The sequence below is a fragment of the Haemaphysalis longicornis genome, unplaced genomic scaffold, assembly GCF_048455015.1.
Source record: "Haemaphysalis longicornis isolate Haplotype H1 unplaced genomic scaffold, Haemaphysalis longicornis Haplotype H1 scaffold_1, whole genome shotgun sequence".
NCBI classification, from domain to species: domain Eukaryota; kingdom Metazoa; phylum Arthropoda; class Arachnida; order Ixodida; family Ixodidae; genus Haemaphysalis; species Haemaphysalis longicornis.
In genome coordinates this window covers 283,739,228-283,765,447 of record NW_027526203.1, presented here as the reverse complement: position 1 = coordinate 283,765,447, position 26,220 = coordinate 283,739,228, and the positions used below count along the sequence as shown (strand labels likewise).

Sequence of the window (26,220 nt, the reverse complement as noted above, 5' to 3'; positions counted from 1 at the left end):
AACCAGAGTGCATACTGCCGGCGATGATATACGGAGCTGAAACACGGCCCCTTATTGAACAACTAGAAAGCAAACTTTGGTCGGCTCAACGAACCATGGAGTAACACTCTGGGACAGGAAACGAGCTACCTGGATCAAATAACAAACTAGAGTAGGAGATATCGTAGCTCAAATAAAAAAAAAATGTACTTGGGCTGGCCATGTTGTGAGATCGACCGACAACCGGTGGACAATTAGGGTAACAGAGTGGGTAACAAGAGAAGGGTTTGGAAGAACGGGAAGGCCAATAACAGGATGAAGGGATGAAATACGAAACTTCATGGGTATACTGTGGACCCGAGGACCGCAGGACAGGAGCGGTTGGAGGTCAATGGGAGAGGCCTTCTTCCTGCAGTAGACCTGAGTAGGCTGATGATGATGATGATGATGGTGATGATCGTTCCTGAGTACGGACAGGTGTGTTTAATTTCTAATTTTCTACTGGAAGTTTCCACGTACGCATGAAAGTTTGAAGGCTCTCTGGTTACTGCTAAAGTGACTTCATATATAAAAAAAATAAAAAAGGGTAGCCGAATGTGACGTGCGGCACTTACAGCGACAACTGTAAGTCCTGCAAGAACTTATTTTTTTTCGCTCCAAAGGAGATATATTGCACGCTAATACCTTGACATTAGAGCCTGGCAGTATGCGCTGCTTCTAGTATCTACGCACTACCGTCTGTTACACCTGTTAATCTAGCGTGTAGCCTCAGTCCCAACCATGAAGTTCCAAATTTTCATTGACTTCTTTGTGCACGTAGTTGTGATGCAGTGATCCCGTTGTGGTGATTCAGTTGTGCGCCTTCTGGTTCTCGCAACGAAGCAAACATCATCTTTATGTACCTTCGGAACAAATTTACGGCTCTTCATGTTGCCTCTTCCGAGAGAGGGATGATGAAAGCCGGTGGTACTCTTCTCATACCATACTGCTCTCGAGTACTCTCATTGCCCCAACCTCGAAATTTACATGATCTCGCCGTTAGTTATCGTGTATGAATGCTTCGCCAGCACCACCCCCCTCCCACCCCTCTCCTCCCGCCCCTGGCTTGCACCGTGGCATTGCGGAGAGTTCAGCGCTCATCTTGGGTATTTTATCCCCATCTATGAAGCTTAGCTGTGCGAACACCTCTTATGCGGGAGGCAAGCTGAGTGTCTATTTCGGAAACACTGCTTACCGACACTGTCATCGCCCCGCCGCGGTCGTCTCAAAAAGACCACATGAAGCGACTTCGACGTCACACGCGCGCCTCATCTCCTCGCCACGACACGCCCCGCAGGACGCGCCCCCGCCTCCTTTCCCGCGCTGTCCTGCTCTCTCTGCAGCTGCCATCTTCTGTTGACAAGTAGATACATATAATATCGCCGTTAGCCGCGTGAGGTCCGAATAATGGTCTTTGCTATTAAAATTTGGTTGAAGCTTGCCGCTTTTGGCTTGTGTTGTCCAATCTATCTAGCCGTAATTTTAGGGGCAAAGCCCCTTAGGGGCTCGAGCTGTCGGCGTCTCCTGTCGTCGTCGTCATTTCATGTAGTCACGGTGCTAAAACACCCGGACACTCGTTTTCCAACGCCTCGAGCTAGAACGTTTCATCTCTGTGGGCAAAAAAACGCGTACTAAAGAACACACCGGGACACTCGTTTTCCAACGCCTCGCGCTAGAACGCTTCGTGCTTCAAAGACACGAGACTTTTACCACAAAGCTGTATAGCTGTACCCCCCAACGATTTCATATCCGTGAGCAAAAACGCCAAGGCGCTAGGGATACACTTAACACTGCATGCTTCGCCTCTCCCCAGGTTTCCCGTTAGTGGAGATGGCCTGGGATTTTGTTGCCACTGTACACTTCCCCATGAATAATCGGGTTACTTCGCCTGCTGCTGTCGCCGTGCTTGGTGCTGTATTTATTTACTTCATGGCAAAACGAAAGACGGAACAAAAAAGCGAGTTTGAAGTTATATCCCTCACGTAAGACCTGAAAGATTGCAAATGCGGACTGCCGGATGCGATGGCAATACAAGGAACAATATATTTTCGACAGCCCATATACATGGCACGCGTGCACCTCAACGGCAGGAAACAAAGCCTCGCGGCCAATTCGTGTACTCGGGAATCACTAGAAGCACGTCAAACGCAGCCGCAAGCAGGCCCCGAATGTATGTACACGCTCGTTGGTAGGATGCCTGTTGCCTGCAGGTCTCCACGTAAACCCCGAAATGAGACGCTGCTCGCCGTGTCCGCGCTGCCCGACTGCACCGCGGACTGTATCAACAGAGCGCTGGGTGGCGGCACGAAACAACGGCGCGCGTGCATGCAGGCGCAGCGGCCATCATCTTGTCGGAAGCGGTCGCGTTCATAGAGGAGCCCGCTGCTGTGTCCACAAGCATCGTGTTGGTCAGTGTCCGGCGAGCGACAAAGCGGCCCTTTGTTTCCAGGGTGCCGCCGCGGACAGCGGCACCCGCGACAAAAAAGGAACGCCGCTGCTGGGCAAACAAGCCGGGTGCCCTTTATCGCGCGTGCCCCCACTTTGGTTGGGCCCCTCCTCCCCGCCATCGCAGGACCTCGTCGCCGAAACGCGCTGGAATAGCGGTGCGCTTAACAACAGGGCTCGCAGTACACGCACATGTCGGTCACTGTTCAAATTTGTACGCGCGTAGGCGCCCGCGACAGGGGCTCCCATTCGCGGCGTTCGGCGGCGGTACGGAAACTGAGAAACCAAGGAGCGCAGAATATTGTCTTGTTGGACTCGAATGGAGCATTCGCAGACAACTTGTTCCCGATTGTAAGTTTGAGCGTGCGCCTATTCAGTTGAGGTGGCCCGCTGACCGTCATGTTTCGGGCCCAATACAGAAGAGGAAAATAGAAATAACAAAATACCCCGCATGAGAAGCGCTAATTAAAAACTGCTATAGATTATACATATAGACTGCACAGGTTACGATTCATTGTGGTTTATAGAAGTAAAACCATCAAAATATTAACTATTGAATACATGCCAGCGTAAGGCGAATCAAAACAGCCTTGTAAATACGCCCCCTGGTATACATGAGAAACGCCTGGATAAAGAGAAAGCAATAAACGCAAATAGAAATCGAGTTCAGGTTTCACGTGCCGAAGCTACTCCTGGGCTCTGAGGGGGGTCGTAGCGAGGGCCCACGGATTAGTTTAGACCACCTGGATATTTTTAACGTGCGGTGGAATCTCTGCACTGGGGCGTTTACCTCTTTCGCTTCCATCAGAAAAACGGCTATCGCGACATGAATCGAACGCGTGCCGTCGAGCTGAGCGACACAACAGGCTTGGCCACTCAGCCACGGTGTCGGAGAAGAGTGATAAACACACTCGTAATTGTTTGCCTAAATTGTAGACGTATGCAAGCTTGCGGAGGGAATCGCGTGACACACAGAAATGCACACGTGATTGATATGGTAAGAAGACAAAACAGGTAAGCCTACGGAGCGTATCAAACAGGTCTCTTCAACGGCATCTCAAGGCTCTGGACTGAAACAATAAGGTTAGTTTGAAGTTGACTGTGATATCATTGTGAGCACCCCCTCCACCCCCCCCCCCCCCCCCCCAAAAAAAAAATGCGGTACAAGAATGATCATTGTACCGCGCACAGTACAATGATCAATTTGGGGTTGTGCTCACCGATACTACACCTGTGCTATACGGCACTCTGTAATGCAGGGTTACTGACTTATTAAATACATGAACCCCTGTATACCGTGCGCCGCAAGCTTGACACATGGTGCAGTAAATGAACCCGACGTGAATTGACGTGTACTAGCAATTGAAGTGGTGGGTTGGTTAGATGTCACTAGTAAACGGTGGCATTAAAGTATTAATTATTCGTAACCGGTTGCAGTCAGCATATGTCAGCAATTAACTGGCAGTCGCTGTCATTACGATGTCGGTGAGGCCACCTAAGTCATGCGGCTCGTAATTGCTGACATTAAGTGATGAGCATATCCAACTGGGGAAACACATCAGGAACCTATAGACTGAAGTCAAGCGACTAAGCGGTGAAAGTGCCGATAATCACGTATTGTGCGCTTACAAAAATATGTGCTCCTCATATAAAAAAAAAACATTTCCGCGGACATGGCAAAGAAACCAAAGCTGCATAAACGGATACGCAGCGCTAAGGCACGCATCATGAATATTGATACCCAAGGTGTTGTTGCTTCTGTGCGTCAAATTCCTTGTTCGGTGACTACCCAGCAAGCTCAACATATATCTTGTCACCGGTGTGCTCGCTTTGAAAGTTAGAGCCTGCGCTGTTATTACCCCGAATTTAAAGGGCCCGCCACACGTAGTGTTATGGGTAACCATCGTGAACGCTATTTAAAAATAACTGAATGCCATTGCGATTAGACCGAGTGCTTCCTTTTCTTTTGTGGGTGTGTTTATGCCTATGCGAGTGTTCTGTAAGATTTTAGAAAAAAAAAACAAGCTCGTTATTCAACCTCGATAAATTGCGGTGTTTAACAAAACCTCAACCAGACCCTCTTTTCTATAAATAAACTAAGAGTTCCTTTCCTGCGGCCAAAATTTGTAATTTGGCAGCTCAATTGGCCAGCGCAGCGTGGCACACCGTAGTAAAACCGAGCTCGGGGGGAAGAAAACAGGCATTTGCGTTCCGTTTTCATTCCGACCTCGGGGCTACGTGGACTGGGTGCTCAGAAGAACGCCGGCGGACGCGGTTAAGCGCTCGGGCGGCCGGCCGGCCGGTCACGCAAGCACCGGTCACGATCCATCGATGCGTACAGGCGCAGCGAACAAGTACAAACCTCGCTCCCAGTATTGACCGCGAAAAGCTCGGACGCATGTTTATACGGTCCACACGGCGCCACGGGGAGGCCCGTTTTTACGATTCTTGAAACATTTATGGATCCATAGCCCGGCGCGGATTGGAATTGTCGCGGGACGTCGACAGCTGTCCGAGCAATCAGGCGCGCTCTGTCGCTGCTCCGCCAACACCGGGGGCTGCTGCGGGGACCTGCGTATTGCTTCGAGACACGCAGCGGACGTGAGTATTGTGATGACTGACCGCGGACAGGAGAGCCTCCTCCTCGGGGGTGAGACCTCTGTGCTCCCCGGGGGAGGTCGAGAAACATTCGCGCACAGCGTGGGCAGCTGCCCGAGTGTGTATACGCTCCCGTTGGCGGAATGAGCGGCAGCGCGCGGGCGGCAGGGCACCACTTTATTACGTGTCGTGGTTTTTCTCGTCACATCCGTACGTGCTCCTAAAGCCAATGTGTTATTTACGGGCAGTAAAACGAGGGCGCATCCGCTCTTCCTCATTTATGCTCTGCGTCCCGTCGATATGATACATTATGCACCTTAGACTCGAAACCGCCGAAAAACAACGTTGGAGAACGTTGTGCTCTGCATGCGGGAAAGAAGGCACAAAAATGTGCGAGTTTTCCTTTAGCTCTGGTGTCTTGTTGCTGGGAATTGCCTGAAGGGGAGTGTTTCATTCTTCGAAGGTCCATCCGCTGACAGAAAAGAGTTCACATTCAATAGACCATGTCGAACCAAATAGTTTCTGGTGTTGTCGGGTTGCGTAAAAATACTCGTGGAAAACAGGTAATGCGAACTGGAAGTGCCATGGCCAGCAAACGCAACATTCGGACTCCTTGAGACAACAGTTAGAAGAGACCCTGAAACAGTTTTTTCAACTTTTTTCTAAATATTAAATGTTTTAGAGCGTACTCAACAAATACATCCAGTACTTAGAATAGGGGGTCACAAGCTACCTCAGACAGCAATTGCTGCTCTATGCCCATCAGATAAGTTTGGAACTTCCTCAAAAGTTTTTTTTTTTTTCTCTTTCCCGGTATTAGCGTTCTTCGATCGCTGGAATGGCGTCATTAGAGCACTGTAGCTGCTATTGGCCAGCTTCCCTTCAGTTGCAACAATAAACGCATTGGGTAGCCACAGCTTTAGACGGACTCTGAAAGACTCCTGATAAACTCTCTTACTCGTTCCTTCGCGTCTGGAAGCCCTGCGAACGATAGGCGAGGAGGGAGCAGGACTGCGTGATTTGCTCGTCGCAGCAAATACGCCTTCCGTTTCTACTTCGTTTTTGGGGCTTTCTTTTTAAAGTGGCTACCGAATGCGTTCATTGCTGAAACTGGAGGAAATTCGGCCAATAGGCGCAATACCGCTGTGATGACGTAATTCCCAGCGGTCGAACAACACCAATACAGGGAAAAAGAGAAAAATCATTCGAGCAAGTTTCTAAGTTATCTGACGGGCATAGAGCAGTAGTTTTCGGCTGAGGTGCTTTGCGACCCCCTAATCTTAGTATTGGATGTGCTGATTGACTACGTACTGCAAGCATTTAAGATTACAAGAAAAGTTGAAGAAAGTGTTGCAAGGTCCCTTTAAAAAATCGCCACAAAAGCAAACCGGAAACGAAAGGCGGACCTGCAGCGGCGAGCAGATCGCGTAGTGCAGCTCTGTGCTGGCGATAACCATATCTTTCGAAGTGCTTCCAGGCGCGAAGGAAGAAGTGAAAGCGTTTATCGGAAATGTTGCAGAGTCCTTTTAATGTAAAGCATTTCTATGTACAAAATTTTAAAGATAATTATGAAAAGGCTTCACATGCATCTGTCCGGCTGTGTGGAAGCATCCGCTTTGGATCCATTAAAATGTTTTTTTACTCTTGTTTTTACTATATCAAGACATCGACGAACAGGACTCCTAGAGTGGGTTGAATTACGTCCAATAAAGGTTGTGTTCTGTGTCGTTTGGCTGGGTTATATTAGGTTTGTTGAAGTTGGGCTGGATTTGGGTAGGTTATGACGCGTTCGGTTAGGTTACGTTAGGTTCGGCGTGGTTGTGTAATGTTAGGTTTCGGTGGGACGTAATATTATTCAGGAAATTTTAGGCCATCCAGCTTTTATGAAAACTGCCGTGAGAATTTCCCGGAGGAAATTCTCACGGTTGCCGTGAGATTAGAGGCAGCGAAAAAAAATTGCAGGAACTCCTGAGTGGGAACTGTCGCATGGTGCGTAGGCATTCTTTCGAGCGGCTCATATCCCCACATGTAGAACACCTCGACTCAGTTCCGCACGCAGGATTTAAGTTCTGAAGGGGCTGGTGCTCCCCCACCTCCAAAAAGACGGAGAGGGAGAACAAGCAAGGCGATAAAGCAAAAAATAATAAATAATAAAGAGTCGAAGTTTTAAAAAGGAATGAGCTCTACATTTTAAATAGCAGTCTTCGACATGTCTTGAGAGCAGTCTGCATGAACTTCCGACAGGTTTGTTAACTTCTGTTTTTCTACAGGTGCAATGCTAAATGGGTAATTCTCATGGTGAAAGCAGACGTAAAAAGTGCATAAGCATAAGCTTAGTGCGTAGCCTGCGGTCAGTAGAAATAGGTATGGTAGGCACAGTGAGGACTTCGTCCATTTATGCTCCCTTCCCCCTTCCTCTGACTCGAATATTCCGGGAGGGACCGTGGCGTCCCCCCTCCCCCCCCCCCCCCCCCACCCTCCCATTACTCTGAATGCAAGTGACTCTACGTACGTTTTGCGTTGGAGGGCCTACAGCGTTCTATTAAAGGGAGTCTTACTAAATTAAGTGCACTTTATTAATGACAGGTCCTCGGTCGCTCTGAAGTCATAAAACAGCGAATTCCGCATTCATCCGTCAGCCTAACACGTATTACTTATGTTTGTGGTAGCTCCATGTTATATCTGATTAATCAAATGTAAGATAACCTAAATATTTGTCACTTCCTAAAATCAGCGGATCGGGATGCCGTCAGAGTTGCTTTAGGTCATAAAATACCTCACCCGAAGCATCAAGGGACTCTTGGTTACCTCCAACGAAATATAAAATCCGCGGCCATAGAAATAAAAAAACTTGCTTATCTAACATTCGTGAGACCAAAAACTTGAATACGCGTCATCAATCTGGCATCCGTCCCAAGCATATCTGACCACTACCTAGAATCCATACAAAATCGCGCAGCTCGCTTTATCACCTCCCAATACTCCTCCGGTACCAGCGTCACATCTTTAAAACAGTCCATTTCCCTTCCGTCACTTGTATCGCGCCGTCATATCGCACGTTTATGCCTACTTCATGGGGCCTACTATCATCCAAAATCCAGGCATGAATTGTTAAAACCAGCCCACCGCACGTCAGCGCGCCTAAATCACACACAGCCAATAGCACACTTACCCGGTCGAACATCGGCATTCACAAGTTCATTCTTTCTCAATGCAATAACCCTTTGGAATTCGCTACCCGACAATATAGTATCATGCACTGACCGCGCATCTTTTCGAAACAAATTGGACGACCATTATCACCACTCGAACATCAATGCTGATTCATAACATAGATCCTTACTACTTGGAACCTGCACAATTGCTCATGCTTGTCTTTTATTTTTCTGTGCTTTTATGTCTTATAACTGAACATGTATATTTGGTAATTTGGTATTAGTTTTCTGTGATCTGCTTTTTTTTTTGTTGTTGTTGTTAGTTGTGCTAACTGATGCATGTCAGTCAATATTTTTTTCTTTCTTTTTTGTTGTCTTACCTATATGTATTTGCCCCCCCCCCTTATGTAATGCCTTCGGGCCCTTAAGGAACTAATAAATGAAATGAAATGAAATGAAATGAAACGTGTTACGCATTAGACGCCTAACAAGAGGAGAGGACACCGTAGATGATTCTCCGGACGGTATGCCGTCAACCACCAAGCCTGCGCTTCCCGCCGGCACGGATCTGGTCCCCGACCGCAGAACCGAATGCAGCGGGCCGGCCCGCTGCATGGTCGGCGCCCGAAGTGCCCTTTGCCGCGGCCGATGGTGGAGTGAAGCACGGCGCTCACTCCATCCACCAGCCTCGCTCACGGCCGGCTGGCTGCAGCTCAGGGCTAATGAGTCCCGCCGCGACGCCGCCTGGGAAACGTGGGCTCACGGCGGGCCGTGTGATTAATGGCCGCCGCCGCTCACTGGGCCTATGTTCCGGGGTATGATTGGTGCAGGCAAATCATTCGCAGTGGCGCAGTAAGCGCATCTGTCGCTCCAGCGATCAATTTCGGCACCCGCCTCCTGTGACGGAGACAAGAAGCGCAGGTTGCTGCCCGTCGGCGCAGAGCTCTCCCGCACTGGGTCAGCGGAAGCCTCCCGTCGCCGGCCGCGCGGACGGGAACCAGGTGCAGCGGCTTTCGCCATGCATAGGCGCAAGCACTCGCCACGGACGAGAAGGAAAGCGGGGGGTTGTCCAGAGAAATCGAGAAAGAGAAGCACTCGTGTTTGGGTGCACGCCGGCGGGGACTGGCCGGGCTCTCGCCACCGAGAGAGAAGACGGAAAATAATTAGGAAGCACGGAGAAACCTGTTGATTAATACTAGCGCTGCGGAACTGCCAGTGCATATAACTGGGGCCGCCGGGTGCTCGAAAAAGAAAAGCTGTTCGCCATAGCTAGAAAGAGAAAGAATGAGGACATGATAAGGACATCAGAGCCGAACGACCGCGAAAATGAATGGAGAAAGCTTGGGGAGTTAGGGATGTATAATAAGCAAATATGTTATTCAACGAACTATAAACAGCGCCGTGCACCTTTTCTCAGGGTTGTCGAACAATAAGAGAGGTATACGGACGAGCAGATAAATCAGTTTCAGGAACGGGAGGCTTTCTAGAGCACCGCGAAAAGGGGGCTTTTCAACAGTGTGGAGCGCTCGAGACAGCATGAAAATGCAGAAAACCGTGCGGAAACAAGCTGATAAATGAGTGGGGTCGAGGTCCCGTAAGCTTATATTGGGCGCTTTACACGACAGAACACGTTTCCAACAAAGCGCGAGCACCATGCACACGTATTAAAGGCACCATAAAGGCAAAATACAAGTTTGGTTCACTCGAAATATTGGTACGTCACAGTAACCACATACCCAGCCCATTTACCCGCCGCGGTGGCTCAGTGGCTAAGGCATTGTGCTGCTGAGCACGAGGACGTGGGTTCTATTCCCGGCCGCGGCTGCCGCTTTTCTTATGGAGGCGAAAATCAAAAACGCCCGTGTGTACGAGATTTCGGCGCACGATAAAGATCCCCAGGTGATCGAAATTAATCCGAAGCCCTCCACTGGCGCGCCTCATCGCCTGCGTTGCGTCGGCGCGTTATATCCCGCGATCAATCAATAAATCGATCTGATGATGTTGTGTGCCGGGAAACGCGAGGGTTTGTCAATATCTGCGACGTTTTGTATGGAGGAAAAAAAAAACGTCACTCAAGGCGGGAAGACAATTGTGCTAGTTATCAAAGGCTGGTTCAGTCAAATAAAATAAAGATTTATGTGGCCTCATCGGTTCGTTGAAGTGGCCCATGGAAAGAAGGCATCAATATTCGCGCATAAAGACAATCCCCAGGCGACAAATTTATAAGCCCGAACACCTTGTTTTGACGTAGAACTAAACGAATGCTATTGCCATAACCTCCGAATCGAATGTTATTTACGCCTCTCGTTACCGGAGTATATCGGGTGCGCGGAAAACCAGTTGTGGAACCTCCATATATGAGATCTGTTCCCTAATAAAAAACACAACCTAATTTTTAAAAGAGAGAACTGGATGGTAAAGCCATTATTTCCTAATTCTGAGCGCCCTGTTCATCTGGAGATTACGCACAATGCTGTATTGTTATGGTGAATGACATTTGCACCACTTGTATATTTAAAGTTATACACCCAACCAGCCAACCGAGAGATCTGACCGTCTAATTAGCCGGCATTCGTCAATTAGGTACCAGTCATTCCGTTCAGCTTGGAACTCGTTGGGATTGCTAGGGCATTTCGAAACGTCCGATGCGCGAGTACTCCTGCACGGCTAACATGATAACGTTTTATTGCACCTTCTAACCAAATCTAACATCTAATATCAAGGTTAGAAGAAAGCCGAGTCCACATTGTACCAATGCAATATTTTTTTCCGAAGTCAAGTGTTACAGAAGCCGAAGAAACGCTACAGGCCACAACTGCCCAGTAAACTTTATCGCTTAAGACGCCAACCATGATTGCGAACCTTTGTTGTATAAGCACACGTGGCGGAGACAGCAACCGTTGTGGCTGGTATACCGTATCAGCGCAACTGCGCCTGATTCAGAAGGGTAGAGTGGACGCTGCAGTTGTTGAACGTGCAGGAAGGGTATTGTGTTGTTTGGTCTGCCTGATCTCCGGCCTGCCTGATAGCTGGATTTCATTTCAGTTTGCGGGTTTATACCACTTAAGCCATTTGTATCATAATAAATGGGAGCTTACGGGAACGTAATTAGATCTAAAATTCCGGATTTGTACTCAGCGACACAAGAGACTGTAATACAAAACAGCAGTGCTCGCCTGCCTGTGCTGACCGCAGAAAACGGAAAGGTAAGTTGAAGCGAATTCAAAAGTATGACATTCCATGCTGCTCGCCCGCAAGGTTGGAAAAAAATTAAGGTCTCGTCATTTATTTTATAGCTCCAGCCCTTCATTGCAATGAATACAACTATCGTTCCACAGCGGCATCATTTCACGATATTTCACGAGCGGCATCATTTCAGCAGCGAAATCATTTCACCACAATATATTACCAATTCACCCAAGCTTCCGCTCCTGATATTCGGCAGTATTACGACAAATAATATTACGGCTTCTTTGATTAATGCGCCGTCTTGCCGCACGCAAGCATTCGCGCAAACTGTGGCCTTATAGAGCGATGGTAAAAGCAGTGGTAAAGTTTTTGTAGTCAATTCTGATCTAGCGTGATTGAACACGACTGGCACTAGATGACGAAACGGGGGGATCATTCGTTTCGAGTTTTCATTAATGTCACTACATGGGATGCCAAAGACCCTCCACCCTTTCGTAAGTTTTGCTAGCCAACCTTGGACCACATAACTAGCCGTGTCACCGGAGCCGCCCGTATGCACCTTTCGTAGTCGAAATCACCTAAAGGGAACTATTGAGTGCTGCGGTATGGTATGATAAACGTCAAGCTTGAAGCTGATCCCATGCTGGCATCTCAGATTTTTCGCAACTTGAAAGTATTTCTAAAAGGAGCCATTCATTCAACAGCCAGGCATTCGTCACATGCGCGTGCGCGGTGTTTGGAGAGCACGTGTGCGGTGTTTGGTCAAGATTGAATCTAAAAAAACTGGGTAAAAACTTGCGCGCCAAGCCCGAAAGTAGGTGTGGAGGTTGACTCCGCCAGCGCACTTGAAGGTTATTCATCTTCCACCGCTACCCCTTTCCCGTGCAAAGAAAGCTATGAGTAGAAGGAGAAAGAAGAGAGCAAACGATTTTTTTTCCTGTCAGGCTGGCAGTGAAAAAAACTCCTGCATGGACAGCCGGGAATGCAGCACTGAGCGCGTGGCGCCTTGGGCACATGGACGCACGTGGCTTTCGGGGGAGTCCGCGGTTGTGGACATTTTTTTTTCTTCTAAAAGCGTCTACGCGCACCCCTAAGTTTCTTTTTCGGAGCTAAGGGGGGCGTGCAGTAAAATGCGAGGAAACAAAGGTGCACTTTTTTGTGCGAATCGTCACGCCGGCGACGTGGGAGCGCATCAGTTGGAAACTCGGTGCCGTGGACAACAATGGGTCGTCATAATTCTTTCGTTCCTTCTCCCTGTCCTGGTGTCGCGTCGTTTGACGGCCAGCGCCGGGTGCATTTTTCATCCGTTCTCCGCCGCTCCCCCGAAAGATGGGGCAAAAAAGCATCTGTGGCTCCTGCGGCGGTTGTCCTTCCGCTTTCTTTCCCCCGTCCTTCCTCCTCCTTCACTTAAAAAATAGATGGAGAGATAGGCACCTTTGAGCCTCAAAGGAGAAGGAGTAGGATGAGAAAAAAGAACCGCTTTTGACTGCAGTCGCATGCGACGCCGCGGACAGAACGGGCTCGTGACAGCGGGGGTGGCAAAGCTCTGCCCGAAGACAAGCCCGAGCCGAGCCCGGACACTGTCTTCCAAACGCCCATTTTTTTCCTTGCCGATCTTCAGACCGCACAAAGAATGAAGTCGTCAAGGTCGAGGGCGGCGAAGACGGAAAGAGCCCGCTCAGGACGAAGAAGTGTAGCTTGCGCCTGTGTTTGTTTATCCCCGAACGCTGTTTGCGAGCCCCGCTGACGCTGCGCCGGAGGTGCACGTAAACAAGCGGCACAAAAACAGATTTGGCTTTTACGCCGCACCTGGGCTTCGAAGCGCGCTGTAGCGGGGGCTACCGATTAATTATGGGAGATTTTCTGTTTCGCTTCCACCAGAAAAACAGCCTCTACGGCAGGGAATCGAGCGCACGATCCCGTGCTCAGCAGTGCAATGCCTGTGCCATTACTGAGCTACTGGGATGGATGAAAAGGGCGGCGCGGTCTTTTGCGCGCCGGACGTGGCCAACACCGCTTGGAAGGCTCGTAAGGTATGTCTGGTTCCTCTAATAAGAACGGTGTAAGAATTTAGAACCTCAAGCAAAAAACAACACTGCAGTAAGAGTGCGAATTCGGGATTTCTTTAACACTAACGACAGTAACTGGGGAAAAAGAAAGGGGGGGGGGGGGGCAGGGGTATTGCTAGTATATTCAAATTTCTATACTAATGCACGCCCATATGACATATGACACCCCTCAAAATTTCATCTTGTCCTTGAGGAACGCACCGTTTGTTTAAATGTTTCAAGGTCTTTATGCACAATTGTCGCCCCCAAAAGCATACGCTCTATGACAATCCTTTGGTTCCCCACAATGCACTCGATTGAACAATCCATTCAGCCGACAATGAAATTTTGGCGAATGACGATGCTGAGCGTACGGTTTGACTTAAAAGTTCGGTTGGCGCTGCGGCATCACGCAATGCAAGCATAAGTATGACGTTCTGCATTGCCCAGTGCCACAGCGCAGATTGCATTTTTTTAGTCAAATTGTATGATCGTCACTGTCAATCGCCTAAATCGTTCTATTGGTGGCGTGGATTCAATCGGGTGCATTGTGGTGAAGCTGAACCGTGGGATTGCCTTAGAGTGTAGAATAAAAGTTCTGCACACTCAAAGTTTTCTTTCTTAGTTCAAGCGCACGTGACGTCGGCCGCCTTTAATACGTGCAACGAATTTGCTATAAATTTCGACCAGCATGGCGGTGCTTCTTGCGGAGAAGAGCAGCTACAAGAAGGGGACCAGCACAATATTCACTGTTTCTAACCGAGCAGACTCAACTGATGCTTCTGGGCTTGGGCTGCTCCAAGTGGCCATGTTCTTACGCCGCCTGAGTATGCCGGATGTTCGGAAACGGCAAAGGAAAAGAAAAAGAGCGTGGACAGGCATGTGGCAGGGAAAATGTCGCCCCATTCTCCTATTGGGGTTGTCAGCCTAGCGATTTTGTTGTTGTTTACCCGAAGAGAAAACGTCGGTTTTCCCCGGAGCTGTTGGCTGGCTGACGCACAAAGCTGAGCTTTCCCAGCCCAACAGTTCACATTTCCCAGCACTGAGACATACTATGGGTTGTGGAATTTCGCAAAGCAATAAATGCACTTGGCGCCGGGAACGCAGACCAAGTTAGATGACAATTAGCCCCGACCACCTAATAAGAGAAGGTGAACGAGGGTCTCATTAATGAAAGCGAAGGGGAGATGTTCAACCTATGTGGAACAGAAATAGATGCCGGGCAATAAAGCAATCAGCCGAAGAGAAAGAAAGATATCGTTGAAACACAATTTTTTGAGCTTCCCGGAACCGCAAAACATTTCTTAAAATCGGGAATTTCGGGAAATAGAAAAAACACTCAAGCAAATATCGCAGAAAACCGACACAAGGGGCAACTGAGTTGTTTTGTAGTGCAAACGGCCATATCGGGTATGCCGATCATTGCATTAATGTCGGCATAGCGAGCATCGTAATAATGTAAACAATGGACGTGAAGGTTGGCTTGCAGTTTGTTTATATCGCAATAAGTGTGGGCATGAAATGCTTTTAGGGAATTATATTTGAACCTGCACAAATATAACTGCGATATGCATAATAATTGGCGGTAAAATAATAGCACGTTCCGGGATACATGCGCTCGTACTCCTTCACTTTCGCTATTAAAAAAAAAAAAAAAAACGAAGCGGCAATCCTGAGGATGTTACCCCGCATGTGGCGCAAATGTCTTGTAACAGTCCGCTTACATGCATGTATCTTGATTTCAATGAAATATTGTCGGAGGTGAGCGCCTAACCGCTCTCGTCGTACTCTGCCTTGCCTTTGTTTCCCGTGCTATTTGCTTTCAAATCATGCACTGCCCACAATCCCGAACCTATACCTTTTTAACTGGACCGGCTCAAATTAGCCACCAATGTAAGCGGTCGGGCCTTTTTCATTTTGTGCGGTTCACAAGCGAGAGCACGACGCACTCATCACATCTCGCGATTAAGCGCCTTCACCGCTCCCTCACAAACTTCGCGCCAGGAGGTGGGCGTCATTAATCCACTACCCGTAGGTACACAATTCAGGGCAGCGTGCACGAACGTGTATCCTCTCTATTGCGGGCGTGGCCGTGGATTCAGGAGCGGCTACTACGATCACACACTGCACCCTACATGCGTGAGAGCTTTCCATGGGTTACCTGACAAGTGAATGTATATAGTCATTTCTATAGTTTTCTATATAGTTTGGTTAGTGAAGCTCTCTATACCATGGCTGGGCTTGTTTCTATTGGTGCTCTTCGTCGCGAGCGAAGTTGTCTGTGAACGCGTTTTCACCTCTTATTCCCACTTATTCTTACCATGAACTTTGATCTAAAATCAACTTTGGCGTCAGGTTAACTTCGTATAGAGTTTATGAGGGCATCAAAATGAGTAGTTTAGGTTGAAAGAGTCGAAATTGGTTCGCAAAAATTGATAAATTCGCGAAATCTGGTCCTAAAAAATCAGGCTTAAACTGATACCAGCCCTTTTATCACTTCACTCTTCACAAATATAAATTCATTCATTGATGAATTCAGTGGTGCAGTTAGCTCCCAGATGACGTATAGCAAGCGTGCTTGTTGAACGGGAGGCGAGGGGTCACGGATAAAGAAGGCAAAAATAGATGGGTTGATTGATCCACCAGCGGCCTGATAAGTTGATTGACTCAAAAAAAAAATTAGTGAAAATTTATACCCTGATCAATTTGTTTGATAAGTGTTAAATCCATAGTATTTTATTTATTTGGGAACTTTATTTATGATAGCTTTGAACCTAGTGTGTGAGCAAAGGATCAGTGGCGCCCGAGGTAACAAAAGTTTGTGGCACACAATAACAACTGTTGTCGCCGCATTGGCTACAATAAAATTCTCACGAAAATTGACGCCGACAAAAAAAAAAGAAAAACAACAGGAAGACAGAAAATAGTCTCATATGTTTTGTACAAACAATGATGGTTGAGCCAAGGAGAAGTACAATAAGTTCAGATCGGTTCGTCAGCACTCCGAAGCTATATACAGTGGGGCTTTGACAGCCCATGAGGCACTTAAAATTAAGGCATTCGGCCAAATTTATACCCTCCCCTATTCTCAGCGTGCACTTAAATATCGTACACTCAGGTGTTCCTGCATTTACCTCATCCTCGGCAGGGGATCGAACATGCAACCTTGCGTGTAGCAGCCCACCTCCCGAGCCACAGCGTGGTGGTTAGGGGATTTTAACGGCGTAAAAACAATCTGCGGACACGCGAATACGGTCACGCTGAGCTGCTTACGCATGAATGCTGTTTCATATTGGCTACACAGCCGGCATTTTGTTGCACTGAAGCAAGTAGTATAGTGCTTCATAAACTGCAGTGACTGTGTAAATATTGATAACATTAAGCGTTCCAATTATTTCGTAGACAATCCGAGCAAGATGCAGGACGAATACATGAGGTATATATGGGCCCAGTGAATTATTCGCGACTTGAATCCTCCGAGTACGTCCCATGGCTTTTCCTCGATTATTTCACTCGACACACTTCGCAAGGGGCCAACCGCGTGTAAAATGCGCGTCGGTCAGGACCAGATTTGCGAACCTTGAATCCCGGTTGCCGGGAGCAAATCGAGCAGAGGGCACGAAAAAAATGAAGGCGCCCACGAGCAAAGCTGCAGCGTGTTTGCGCACCTTGGTCGGGCTTCAGGGACACGCAGGTCTGGACACGTAGGCCCTGAATGGAACGGCGCGCCCATTATGAAAATTGCAACCGTACAAAGGAAGCGGGCTCTGGTGCCATGCGGCATGTTAATAAATATATATGCGTCCGTGTGCCGCGCTTATCAGAATGTACAAGGCCTCAGCATTATATTGTATACCGTTGGCGGCCTACGGACTCCTGGCCTCATGAAACGGCAGCTGGGTGCATGTAGTCGTAGCGAATGCCGAGAGGGAAGGGGGTGTTTAAGCAGGCGCTCATGCACTGATGAAACGACGAGCGGGAGCTGGCGCTGGGGTTCGCTCACCACATCGGCAATGTTAGGCACAACAACTGCAGGTCGCCCAGGGCTGTAAAGGAAAACGAGTTTTAAGGCACTTACGCTTTATTGGAAGCGATCGATTGTTAGTGGACTTCTCTATAAAAATCCTGAACTTTATGCGTCTGTCTCTGGAATTACTTGAGATCAAAAAAAAAAAAATCTGTCTTCGCCTGCTTTGCCGCAGAACCCCGACTAGAGGCGCTAGCGTGCGCAGCGCGGTCATCTTCCGTTTGTAATATAAGGGCCATGCGACACTTAAAGGAGCCATGGAGAGAAAATACAACTTCGTTTAATTTGAAAGAACTAGGATTCAGTATCTCACTCAGTACCATTAGAGCCACAAAAGATGTTTTTTAACGAAAAAAAAGCAAGAAGTATTTAAAAACTTTCCAATTTTGCACCACAGTGACGTGTTATGAGCAAGAATGACGTCATACGGGCCAACAATAAAACATAATTTTCAGTGAGTTAACTGCACGTTAGCATTCAAGTGATGCGGTCAAATGGAACTAGAGGCCCCATTACAGACGTCCAGTCATGTGTCGTCACGACAGGTCAGTTAGGAGGCCGCCAATCGCACAAACAAGGTTCCGTGACGTCATAGAAAAGTTGCGGGAAATTGACTAAGGGGTCGCGACTGCTTCACACGTTTTCTTTAATATCTTCGTTATTTGTTCGAATATTGCGATGATATTGGTATCATTGTTATCGGAACTAAGCAGTCTTTCTAATAAACCCAACTTGTATTTTGTCTTCATGGCTCCTTTAAAGAGGGCGCGCTGCTCCGCCGTGTCAGCGCCACCATCGGCTGCACCGTCGTCCCGTGGCAGTAATTTTAGGGGCCTCACCCGTGGCAAGATAGGGGCGCCGCAGCCGCCTACCGAACAGACATTTGCAATGACGAACAATATAATCGAGCGAACTGAATTTTGCCCTATTGCGAGCTTTGGATTTTTTTTTTATTGGCACAAATGAGGAAAAGGACATGAAATTCCTCAAGAGCAAGCACGTTTTCGACGCGTCTGGGTAATTTAATACCGCACAGAACTGCACTGTCAATGGTCGCTGCACCCGTCAAGGAAACGTAAACCGCGTAAACAAATTAGTCTTACGCCTTTGCAATTCCGGTTTCTGGCCACCTTTAATTAAATTTTAGAGCTTTTTACGTGTAAACGGTAGTGCAACTGCTTCAAGCAAGGCCCGTCTGACATTAAAACTGGGCAATAAGGAAGCGTTAAAGCAGGCCGGTTCATTCTTGCGTCCCATGCACTTATGAACCAACACATGCTTATCTCAGAAAAAAAGCACGGATTATGTTTTGAGGAAATGGTCGAAACAAATAGACCGGTTGATAGACTACGCTCGGAAGTAACCTTGAAAGAGGTGGCTACTGTATTCCTCGTGCTATTTCCGCAGCCTGCACTTTGCACTAAAAAAGAACCAATGCTCTTTTTCCACAGTTCCTGTAATTGTTAAGGTGCGTGCACAAAAGCTGTGCGTGCTATTCTGGCGAGCGCTTTGCCCTTAGGCAAAACAAAATGCGGGAAACAGACAGGTGACAAGCGCTGTGATCGAGCGCTCTTTTCCTATTTTACATGAATCAGTTCGTTGAACTAAGCTGTCGATATTGCTGATAAACAAATAGTTCCCATTGTATTAATTTCGGTAGCCCAAGCGGGCGATGAAAAAAACGCTACGGATCGAAAAAATCGCCGCGGGGCTGATGCAGCTCAGTTATATTAGACCAAAAAAGGAAAAAGAAAACAGCTGAGGCAGCCGTTCGCAATATTAAACAAACTACGCACACATCAACGCGTAGGTGTATATCATAAAATCGTTAGCCGCAAGAAGTGACAGAAAGCCGCCATGGCTAAAAAAAAAAAAAAAGGATCCCGCAGTGCACAAGAGCAAAGGCGACACTAATGTTCGCAGTCTTCAGCAAAATGTTCTCTCGTTTTTCCTACTCGGTAGGGCTAACAATATTTCAAGACCCGAAAAGGATTACCTGATAAGTAGCAAATAAGCGAAACGTACTGGCAGTTTATAACCGGATCCCTATGTCCTCAGCTATCTCAGGTGCTTTGCGTTAGGTCAATGAGAAAATCGTATACGCGCACATGACTTGGATCCGTCGATTGTCTATCACCAACGAAATGTGCACCGCGTATTCTTAACCTCTTCACCGGCTACCATTTGATTCCATCAGCCCCGTGTTAAAAAGAGAACAATCTACATCAGTCATACAACGAAATTTAAGCAAGTACTTCCTCACGCGAAGTACACTGCATATACCACGTTCGCTGGTCATCAAGGGATGAACATGATGAAAATAGAAGACCTTCGTTTCTAGAGGAGAATTAGAGTAAGTATTTGCGCAGTTCACAACATAACACTTCTTGCGCACACCACAAAGTCACCGTCACATGTTACTATACCCGCGTTGTCTGCTCGCCTACCCACCACGTAGTTTGGGAATCACCCATGAGACGGCGCAGCAAGCTCCTCGGTTTCTAAATAGACATCGGTAAATGAGCAACGTACTCGTTTTGCGGATTCAAATCGCATTTCTTTGGCTCGTGTTCCCTTCCTTTAGCCCTGCAGCGAGTATCCGTTCGTCTCTCGAGTGCGCTAGAAGTTTTTGTGTTGACTGTACCACAGACGTCTGCCACGACCTAGTCCATTTGCCTATTTTGTTCTCTCCTGACAACTTTTTTTCTTCGTTTTTTAGGTCATTCAGTGGCGGAGAAACACGCGAAAAATAGAGTGAAAAACATACCGAGGGCCGCAGAACAAAGGAGGTTTGATGCACTTTGCAACTACTTTCACTGGCATGGTATATACCGTTTCGGATTATTACTGAGTCCATTGCATAAACCTCGCCGCCAGAACAGATTGGATTGGATTGGAAAAACTTCTTTGGGGCCTGCGAATGAAGTCCTATTGCTAGGTCTTCATGACTTGGCCGGAGTCGTCACCGCAGATGTAGCCAACCCGGCTAGGGGTCCTCCGCTCCCCGTCACCGGGTCGCCGGGGTCCTCCTGCTGGCCAGCGCCAGGATGACTCGCTGGACAGCCTGGAGTTGAAGATTTTGGTCATCAGTCCGCACCGCCTCCTTTGCTCGCTTTGTGGGGTTTTCTGTCGTCTATACTCGAATGTGCGATCGTCATTGATGCCCCTCCACTCATTCTCTCTGTGACTCTTCCAGCTGAGATTAATATTTGGCGATGGCATGCTCGATGTTTTATTTTTTTGTCGGTGTTACGCGTATTGTTTCAATAGTTAGAGCGCGACCAATAAAATTAAACGTGTTGCCCCTCTCACGAAAAAAAAAAAAAAAGAACGAGCCCTCAAAACAGGGATGTTTCTGTGAATAGAACGCTGATGCCAGCGATAGGGATTGATTTCACTCCTCACGACACAACCTTCTGGAGTCTATAAGTGAAAAAAATTGCTAGTATGAAAGAAAAAAAAATATTGCAGTGCTCACAAGCTCATACATATCCGACCACAAGTGATAAATTTTTTTTTATCGAATTACCTTGAAGCCCTGTAGATACTTCTAGCCTAGTATTTTCAACTTCGCGCAAAAATTGGGTGCAGGGGGGTAATCCACTCTATGTACAGATACACGAGGAGTAAAGCATGCATGCTGACGGCGCCAATATTCCAAGACGGCGACTGCAGTTAGCAGCTGCAGAAATACCCATAATTCTATTGATAGCGGACTGACGTGAAATTATCGATACCATATTCCACTGTCGATAGTGTCGATAATTTATCGATAATTTTTTGTTCTCGATAATTTAGTTATCGATAATTTGGTTATCGATAATTAAGTTATCGATAATTTTTGGTCTCAATTGCAAGGTCAAAGCTCCGCATACGGCATAACCAAATGTCACCGGAAAGGGCTTAGTATTGAGGATGCTATATAAAAAAAAGTACAGGTCACTAATGTGATGTCCGGGTGCCATTAGCAAAGTTGTTTTTTCGCCTTTTTTTCCCTGTAAATCATTTCGAGGTGTTGGCACCGATAGAATTCAGTGCTTGCGCGAATCATTTCGAAGTGTTGGCAAGCACTGATGGAATTCAGTGCTTGCGCGAACCTATATTGCTATTTTCTTGTTTTGGAGGTCAACGACAACGGAAGTTACGGTACATCAAGGTGTCATCATGAAGCCATTTATGCCGGTTCTTGAAACATTTAACGCGAAATAATAAAATCAATCATCCCAAGCAACACTCGCGCCATGACCCATTAAGCTCGTCGCAGGGGTACGCTCTGGATTAATTTCAATACCTTATGTTTATTCACTGTGGGCTGAAGCCTCGCACGCCTCACACCTGTTTTCAGCCCCGTATTTACCCTTCATAAAAAGTGCTGTGGCTGATAATTGAAGCCGTGACATCTAGAAGCAGAAGGACGCGAGTATGCGGATACGAAGTGGACGGCTCCAGATTAAGCCGCCAGGGATTCTTTTAAGCGCACGAGACGTCGTGTACATGGGCGTTGTTTTATTGGGATGAAAAATAGGCCGCAGGGACAACGGTCTTGAATCAGCCTTGTGCATTTATCTCCAGAATGCTGTTTTTGTGAAGCGAATAGACACTTGGCGGGGCTCGTTAGCAACGTAGTTAAACCCTTCCCGCGTTAGTCTGCTTATTTGTTTGCTTCGGCTTGCCTGCCGTTATGTTGAAGAGTTTGCGGCCTCCCCCCACCTCCACCCTATGTATGTTGTTGGGTGCTGGCTGAAACGCTTACATATTGGACCTTTCACTGTGCAAGATGGAGGGGCTAAACGTTTTTTCTTTTTTCTTTTGTCAATTTTCAAAAGCGGAAACGTTGTGTGGCGAACTTAAGCAAATTTAGGTATGTATTGAACATTTTATATTTATAAAAAAAAGTATATTCAAAGACTCCTCCCCCTCCCCCCCCCCCCCCCCCCCAACCTGTCAGGAGTACAAAAAAAAAGAAAAAAAAAACACTCACGAACGATCATTCTAATAGGATACTCAGCACAGCGAGAGCTGTTGACGTGCAGGTATATGATTGCAGTGATTCTTGGAGAACAATATTTCGTGTGGCACATCCTTCACTTTAAAACCAGAAAAGCAGTCCCGAGCGCCGTAAATTGTGCGTATACGGGTACTGTCCCGGCGCTGACAGCCCTTCAGAAATGCTAATAAGGTATTGGCTTTGCCATTTCTGTTCAATCCCCCGTGCGGATGTGTGCAACCTGTTATACGGGCATGGGCATATGTCTGAAGCAGCAAACGCGTGTATTCATTTGGCGTTGCTATTTCCATATGTACAGTTGTAGAGAACTTTGGTAACCATGAGGCATTTTCTTCCGCCCTTATACGCCTTAAAAGCGTCAGCAATACTAGAATACAAAACACGCAATTATAGCTTGTTATGAGCGATGAGACGTGGCCAAGGCGTTGCTATTCCCGCTTGAAAACACACGGGTCTATGCTCGATCCCCAGCCACAACTTCTGAACTGGCATGTTTATCAGCTATGTACTCTGCCCTGAATGCAGCGTGGTACAGGTGACGGACAAATGGCGACGGACACACTCGGAGAAAAAGTACCCCCTACAATATTTTAATTACAGCTATCACTTTAAAAAAACTACATTCAGGAATACAGGAACATATTGCGTTAATTAAAGTATGCTTGTGGGTGTCACACCGCGCTTGGTAACCTGTTCGAACCTTTCAATCTTCTCGTGAGAGCTGTTCCTGAGCACGAGGTCGCGGGTTGGATTCCCGGTCACGGCGGCCGCTTTTCTGATGGAGGCGAGAAGAGAAAACGCCCGTGTGTTCTACATTTCGGCGACGTTAAAGATCCCCAGGTGGTCAAAATTAATCCGGAGCCCTCCACTAAGGCGCGCCTCATCGCGTGTGTAGCGTCGGCGCGTTAAACCCTACAATCAATCAATCTTCTCGAGAGAGCTGTTCGTTGTCGATTGCGTTGGCCGTTGCGGTGGCCCCTCACGCTGGCCTATTGTGCCTGTCAGTGGCCTGGGAGTGGCCTACCAGCGTACCTTCAATAGGAAATTATTTCATGCCTACGTTAATTGTTGCGAATACTTGAGAGAATTGTTGCTAGCTTCCGGCATACCGCCAAACAGATAAACTGTTAAGTGGGCACGCTCGTGATTGCAGGTTAATGCGAGCACGCTCGTGAAAGCAATCATCCCTCGTACTGACAGGTGCCGCCGAAAAAAAAAAAACAGACAATGGTTAACAGCAACATGCCCTTCAATCTCAGCAACGAGTGTACGCATGCTCGAAATACTGACATTACGGCACGATGGCATGTCGTTTTGTCACACATGCCGGCACGCCGTCGTCGGGCTTGAATTTCCGGGTCGCTGGCAAACCAGAACGCTGAACGTGGGCATGGGCGTGCCAGCAACAGCCCCTTCGATTGACGGCTGCCACCGCAAAATGTTTCCAGTAGTGAAAAAAAAAAAAAAAAAAACGATTGAAATTAATTTTCGTGCTTTCATAATTCTGCATTGAGCGCGCCCCATTCCCAGGAAAACAACACCTGTAACAAATAATATGCATTTATATGGGTGCACTTCTTCGTCCGGCAAACGTGAAAGTGTACAGGCAGCATACGAAAAAATTAGCAGGGGCTTAGCTCGGCTATGCCAGGATATACGTAGCGTGAGATAAGGTTCAGCTGGTTATTCCTAGGTTTCCTGGTTGTCTGGGATTAGCTGATTATCATGCTTACTGCTGCTAAAACGATTTACAATCCAGTCTATTCCAATCCAATCCAGTCCATTCCGGTCACAGCTCCTCGCGTATGCGCAGCACGGCTCTCCAGGAGCCACGCGAAACGGCTATCAAGCGGCTCCGGCGCAGCGTCAGACTTGGCTACTGCGCAACAGAGGCGCACAGCTAGGCACGCACCGGCGCCAGTGCGTCTGCCGTGGCTATGACGTCACTCCTCTGGAAAGCGCAGACCGGCGAATGTGCAGACCCAAAACTCTACACACCCGTACTCCAATTGGATTGAATTTCAATCCAACACAATCCAATTTAATTCAAGCCAAGCCAATCCAATCCAATCCAATCCGATCCGATCCGATCCAAACTTATTCACTGCTCCTCGCGCTTGCTCAGAACGGCCCTTGACGGCACACGCGAAACTGCTCAACCTCGGCCAGTGTAGCTTGCGCTACAATAAAGAAACTCCCCTGCTCTTAGCGTATGTTGCATGCTTAAAGAGCCTGGGCTGTAATCTTAAAACCGGAGCCCCACAGTAAGCCGCACCTGATCGCTCTGAAGTTGCTCTGGCACGTAAAGCCCTAAATTTCGGGCCCCTCAGCTTAAACAAAGTGAAAAAAAAAAGCGTCCTTAACGTTCGAAAGCACACACGTACGCACACACCCACACACGTACGCGCACGCAGACAGAGAGCCAGAAAGAAGCGCCCGCACCCAGTCACGCGCAAGCACACTTGCAAGAAAGTACGCCGTGGAACTGCAAAGATGAGAAGGAGGGAGGGAACGACAGAGAAACGGTGAGATAGAACGGTCAGTTCAGGTAATGTTCAGGGTACTCGTAATCGGGACGTATGTGCAGCTAAAAAAAAAAAAAAAGAAGTATCGCGACTTGAAGCAAACACCACCCAAAAATATACAAAGTAGCAGCTCTGTCGAAGTATAAAAACCACGAGGAGGTCTGACGCTTCTGGAAACACCGAATTCACGCACCAAGAGTAGATAAGTACAAACAAAAAAGAAACTGATCAGGCATACACGCCAGAGACAACAATGTCTAGCCGGCGCGCATCATTCAAGCAGCTTTGCGAGGACGGTGCCGGTCATCGCGGGCATCGACACTAAAATCAAACCGCGATAAGCGACCGGACAGCAAGTTTCGAGACGTCGGCGCAAAAAATATTATGACCAGTAGTAATATCGCAAAAACCAAGGAAATAATGGCGGCCCGCGAGAGCAGAGGGCGGGAGAGAAGGGCGATACTACCGGCCCGGTCGGAAGGCAGGGCGCTTTTGAAAGTAAAACGTTCGAGCCTGGTGGGCAGAGCGGGGGACGAATCTTGATCGAGAAGAGAGGCAGGATCTAAAGCCCGATGATTTACAAGTGCCTCGCCTATGGCTCTGCGTTTTGCTGCCTGCCATAGGAGTGATTTACGGCGTACCGGCCGATTTATGGCCGCTGTAGCTCCGGCGGAGAAAAGCGCCTCCCCTCGGGAACCGTTCGAAGAAAACCATCCCCCCCCCTCCGCCGAATGAGGAGAGCTGTGCGGGCAGTTTTCTCTATTTTCGCACTCTGTATCCTCGGCCCACACCGCTGCCCCCTCACCTTCTCCCCCCGTTTCTCGGACACTGGTAGGTGGACTCCTCAAAAGTTGTTCAGGCGGCCAGGATTCCATTTGGGAGCTGGTCGGCTCTCGGCCGGGCCCACCTAGTCCGGCGGAGTGTGTACACACTGCGGTTCATTCGCGTTACCTTGCCGTGGGACTCTGCATGCGAGCGTCGGACGCTCTGAAAGAGGGCGAAATGATGAGTGAGTTTGTTTTCCTGCCGGTAGGGCGCTCCGTATGCGTTAGTCAGCTGTGAGTCAGGTCCGGGAGCTCTGCCGAAGTAGTTCATAACGACGATTTGCTGCTTTTGCGATGAGCAGCGAATACTTCATGCTTGCGTGTCCCGGCTGGAAAGAAAAAAGGGGGGTGGTGCATAGATACAAACACGGCTGCTTCGTGTT

At 48.0% G+C, this 26,220-nt stretch overlaps 1 protein-coding gene across 1 annotated transcript in view; it reads right to left on the bottom strand.

Moving 5' to 3' along the window:
* Window positions 1-25,981, bottom strand: part of LOC144169784 (uncharacterized) — a 52,661-nt gene extending 26,680 nt beyond the window's left edge. The window contains exon 1 of the mRNA XM_077699132.1: window positions 25,819-25,981. The gene's annotated coding sequence lies outside the window, so the exon portion shown is untranslated. The remainder of the gene's footprint in view (window positions 1-25,818) is intronic.
* Between the last annotated feature and the right edge of the window lie 239 nt (window positions 25,982-26,220).